At 47.6% G+C, this 5423-nt stretch overlaps 1 long non-coding RNA gene across 1 annotated transcript; it reads right to left on the bottom strand.

Moving 5' to 3' along the window:
* Nucleotides 1-3212: 3212 nt before the first annotated feature.
* On the bottom strand, nt 3213-4886 carry LOC112611095. The gene is made up of 2 exons (XR_003116545.1): nt 4765-4886; nt 3213-3474 (listed from the first exon to the last, which is right to left on the bottom strand). It is a non-coding gene; the product is annotated as an uncharacterized LOC112611095 (long non-coding RNA).
* Between the last annotated feature and the right edge of the window lie 537 nt (nt 4887-5423).

Genomic DNA, 5423 nt, shown 5'->3' with positions numbered 1-5423 from the left:
GGAGAGCATCTGCTTTATTCATTCCACCAATTCAATGTTCATCCCATCCAGAAACACTCCCACAAATACACTCAGAATGGTGTCTGAGCAGATATCAAGGCAAGTTGACACATAAAATTAACCACCACAGAGCTAAAACCAAACCAAGCCAAACAAAACAGGTATCTGACAGGAAGAGGAAGAATGGCCAGTCAGAAAAGGCAGAGCAGAACAGGAGACGATGGTGTCAGGAAGCTCGAGAGGGGCAGATTCAACACGGGACTGTCAGCATCATTAGGTGTCACCACGAAGACAAGAAATGGACTGAAAAGTTCCCTCTGCCTTGGGCATGGGGCTTAGACTTGGCCAGGGTGTGGGGAATAGCAGGGTGTGGGAGAGGGAAGCTGATTTACAGACGTCTGATATGGGAAAATGAGCTGCAGATGCAGAAATAGGGATATAGATTATTATTTTTTGTTGTTGTTATTTTTTGTTTGTTTTGTTTGGGTTTTTTGTTTGTTCGTTTGTTTTTGAGACAGTCTCATTCTGTCGTCCAGGCTGGAGTGAAGTGGCGTGATCTTGGCTCACTGCCAACTCTGCCTCCCGGGTTCAAATGATTCTCCTGCCTCAGCCTCCCGAGTAGCTGGGAATACAGGCAGGCACAACCACACCAGCTAATTTTTGCATTTTTTAGTAGAGATAGACTTTCATCATGTCAGCCAGGCTGGTCTCAAACTCCTGACATCAGGTGATCTGCCCGCCTCAGCTTCCCAAAGTGCTGGGATTACAGGCGTAAGCCACCGTGCCCAGCCTTTTTGTTGTATTTTTTTTTCTTTTTTTTTTTTTTAGAGATGGAGTCTCCCTATGATGTCCAGGCTGGTCTCAAACTTCTGGCCTCAGGCGATCCTCCTGCCTTGGCCTCCCAAAGGACTGGGATTACAGGTGTGATCCACTGAGCCCAGATGGATATAGATTACTTCTTAGAAGCTTGGCTAAAATGGAAAATAGAAGCAAAAAGCACAGTCTGGGGATAAGGATGAAGGGCCCCAGACTTTTAGGGGCCGAAACCAGAAGTCCCAAAGTCTGCGAGAGAGCAGAGTAGCCTCAGCCCTCCCAGCTAATAATGACATGACGGAAAAGTGTGGTCCTCAATTTTTCAACTATAACTGAAGGGGCAGCCTCTATTTTCCATGTTTAGATCCTCAAAGCTATGTATCCAGAGCATAGCATGACCAAGAAAATTCCTGCACATAACCCCAAATATTAGAAAATTAGAAGCATTTGCAAGCCCAGCCCTCAAAGATGGTATGATTTGACTTCCTTTACTCTGGTCCTTGTGTGAGTTAGTGAGTCAGGGAAGCGCTCTGTTGAGAATGACATCCCGCAGCTTGCCCCTGTATGGGTAGAACACCTCTCTTTCTCCTTCTGAACATCTTTCTCTTCTTTTTCTTGGCAAGGGCACGGCATTTGTTTGGAGAAAAATAGGCTAATCTGGAGAAATCGTGATACTTTGATCTTGCCTTTTCTGGGGTTAGTTTTCATTCTGCCTTTTAAAAAATGAAGCCATTCTCCCAGTGTTTAGTTTCATCCTCCTTTCTCTGTCTTCCTCACTAGGTTTGTTTCTCTCTCCTCTTCTCTAGGTGCTCTTCCCTGGGCTGTGATGGTTTGTGCTGTACTTTCATGTTCTTCTACCTCTTTGTTCTCCACTCGCTTCACTCCAGCCCCTTCTACTCACCCACCCTGCTTTCCTCTGTTCTCTCCCATTTTGATCAGGAGAAGCTGCTCCCTGGGAATCTGAGACCCTCTTCTAAGCAAGAGCTCAAGACACCACAGCGAGGCCCCCAGAGTCCTCATCTCCCTCTGGAGGGGAAGGCAGGGGACAAAGAAGAGAAGCAGCCCCAGTCCAGCCCGGCTTGTACCCGACACAGAAAGGGCGGCAACCTTCATCAGCCCGGAGGCTGCCGAATCCTAGAAACACATCTGAGTTGGCCTTTGTGAAAGAAAATGATCCTCATGCAGGCAGGTGGTACTATTTTGGAGAACATTTTTATGTGCAATTTAGAGTGCACATTCTACACACAGCTCAGACAGAAATAATCAGTTTAATGTGTGTCTGCACTGTCATGCGGTCAAGCTTTAGGTGAGAGCAGATTTACACACTGAAATCAAAAGGAAATAGCAGGAGCCGTCTTCTGCTACATTCCATGACAATAAATGGTCACGCGATGGAGGGCTGCCAACTCTCCTCTCCTCTCCTTTTATTCCTTCCCAGAAAGTGCCTGCGTTTGAAAGAAAATTAGTTTCCAAGGTGCTTGAGTGCATCTGTTAAGTATTGATTGTTATTAACAGGGGGCACATGTAAACAAAGGCTACATAAACAGAAAGATGCCTGGCAGCGAGGAACAAGTATGCTTCTTGTCAGGTGGTTTTCCTTAAAACAAAGCGTAAGGAAGTTTATAGGAATTCTTGAGTGGGTGTTTTGGTTCAAGAAGATGTCCTGTTTCTCTGATGTCAGCTACAGACCGTCTCGGTCAAACCAAGGAGCTTCGTGTTTACAGCACTGGGCATTTGTCACTGTGTGTTATCATTAAGGAAAAAGGGGTTTGCTTGCAAAGGGGCTGGTATAGTAGAGAAATAACAGTGAAAAAACATGGTTCCCAGCATCCTTTTCAGAAAGTTCACCCTCCAAGATTTTTTAAATGCACACACCATCGAAAGCATGTGAGTGCCAATACATCGGGCGGTTAGAAGCCCCTAAGTCAAGCCAGAGGCAGATCTACATACAGGGTAATATTCAAAATATGCATGTGTCACCCTTTGGCTCTCTGAAGTAATGAATCAGTGTGGACTTTGCAAAAGTAGCCGGGCCGAGGGTGCCGGATCGCCACGGTCAAAGACTGCAGAGTTGGAGAGAAGAAAGCTTCAGATGAAAGGGGAGCAGTTCCCTCTGAAATGAAATAATTGTGATACAGGAATTGATTTTTTTTTTTTTTAAGAAAAACAATGTTCTTCCTGCTGTGATGAATTTATTCTGGAGGTTTGAAAGGAAATGTGTCCCCCCAAGAGCATGAGGACCCTGAGTCTGGAGGGTGAAGTCCGCGATTTCAGCACATGTGTTCTCATTTATCAAGGGGCGGTGCTCGGGTGTGAAGGGGGAAAATACCAAGGGTGAAAAGATTCAAGGGGATCAAATTATTTTTCCATTTGTCTCAGAAAAAAAGAAAGAAAGGAAATAAAAGAGGGAAGGAAAATCATTTCATTATGTGGCAACCAAACGCAACCAGGGGTAGCAACCAGAGGTAGCACGCAAGTAGCAACTTTATTCTTCAGAGCAGCTCACTCTAGGGTGTCCCGAGTTTTCCAGGGTGCAGTCTGTGACTGTGGAATTTGCAAACAGCAGAAGCACGAGAACAGAAGCTGCATGGATGTCTAGAGTTGTCTCCTCTCGAATGCCCTCTGCGGCGAAGATCCTCCTAGTGCCACCTGGATGAATCACTTCCAGGGGAAGGTGGAAAAAGAAAACTATTAAACTGAACATTGACTTCCATGCTAGGCATTTTATATGCATTTCTTTCCCTCTGAATAAAGTCTGCAAAATAGGTATGATTTTCCCCTTTCTAGAGATAAGCGGAAAATTTCAATCATCTTATGGGCCCTGTTCAGAGGCCCAGCTGGCAGTGGAGATGAGATGGAGCGAGCTAGCAGTGGAGGGGAGATGGAGCGAGCTAGCAGTGGAGGGGAGATGGAGCGAGCTAGCAGTGGAGGGGAGATGGAGCGAGCTAGCAGTGGAGGGGAGATGGAGCGAGCTAGCAGTGGAGGGGAGATGGAGCCAGCTAGCAGTGGAGGGGAGATGGAGCCAGCTAGCAGTGGAGGGGAGATGGAGGGAGCTAGCAGTGGAGGTGAACTGGAGTGGAGCTTGTCTGCCATCAGCACCAAGTCCTGTTTAGTTATTCCATTCTACCTTCCCAAGGTGTCCCTGACATGTTAGCTGGAGTTCTGAAGGTCCACTTAGCAACACAGGATAAAGGCCACAAGGATCTCCCTCCCTCCATTGCTTAAATGCTATTTTTATGTATTTATTTATTTTTGAGACAGGGTCTCACTCTGTCACCCAGGCTGGAGTACAGTGACGTGATCATAGCTAGTGAGCAGCCTCAATCTCCTGGACTAAAGCTATCCTCTAGCCTCAGCCTCCTGAGTAGCTGGGAGTGCAGGCATGTACCACCGTGCCCAGCTAATTTTTATATTATATTATATTATATTATATTATATTATTTTATTTTATTTTATTTTTGTAGAGATGGGAGTCTTGCTATGTTTCCCAGGCTGGTCTTGAACTCCTGGCCTCAAGCAATCCTCCCATCTCAAAATCCCAAAGTGCTGAGATTATAGGTGTGAGCCACCGCAACCAGCTTTAAATGCTATTAAACAAGGGAAATCAGTAGGTTGGGTGGATGTACTCACAGGGCAGGAATGAGAACACCACGCTGAGACTCATTTGGGGAACGGGAACTGTGCCTTCCAGTCACAGCGGGGTAAGGCAGGATGGAACGAGTCCTAAGGGCCCCCTAACACATCCAGTATGTGATGGGGAGAACAGCTACTCATCAGCACTGGGGATTAACAAGGTCTCATCCGCTGGTCTGGTCGCTTGGCTGTGCTGTGACACCTGACACTGGCTGATGATCAGGGGCTTTGCCAGCTTTAGAACACACCTATGTGAGAAAGCCTTGGGCTCTGAACCTGATTCACTTCCCAGGGGCCCTTCAAAGGGTTAACATTGACCTTCCCCATCCAGGCCCTTACCATGGGGCCACAGCATTATTCTAGGAACTTGGTCCCACGCCCTCCACCCTCCGCCCTCTGCTCTCCGTGAGCCTTTCTCTCTCAGGCTTCTCCACGGAGGGACATTCATACAATTCCTGTTGGTCATCACCACATTCCAGAATTCCTCTGTGGTCACAGATTGGGCCTCACCTTGACCCTGAGTGCTAGTGCTGGGCTGCAGAGAGTTGAAATCCGTCCCCAGGTTCCCCATAGTTCAGGGGAGAGAGAGGGATGGAGCTGTCCCAAGCCCAGGCCTCTGCAGTTGTTTGAAACCCGACCCCCTGCTTTTCTTTGAAGTTTAAATGGGGACCTATTGTTTTTTCCTGATAATAATAAACAGGGTCAGGAGAGAGGAAGGCAGATGAGGAAAGAGGAGGAGGGCAGGCACAGTCTTGTCAAGTAAAATTACCCCAACTCTGCCTTTGAAGGGGCGCAGACTTGGTTCTGCGGTCGGCATGAGAGTGAGGGGGCTGGCCGGGCAGGGTGGAATTTGCAAAGAAATCAGGGGTCCTGAAATGTGGCCACCGAGGGAAAGGGAGACGCAGCCATCCAGTAGGACTGGCCGTGGTCCTGCCGGACATGCCAGGGCAGCCTGGGCTCTGGCCGCAAATGTGACC

The sequence above is a fragment of the Theropithecus gelada genome, chromosome 17 (assembly GCF_003255815.1).
Source record: "Theropithecus gelada isolate Dixy chromosome 17, Tgel_1.0, whole genome shotgun sequence".
Taxonomy (NCBI): domain Eukaryota; kingdom Metazoa; phylum Chordata; class Mammalia; order Primates; family Cercopithecidae; genus Theropithecus; species Theropithecus gelada.
The sequence above is the reverse complement of the archived record's forward strand: the minus strand, read 5'-3'. Positions and strand labels throughout refer to the sequence as shown.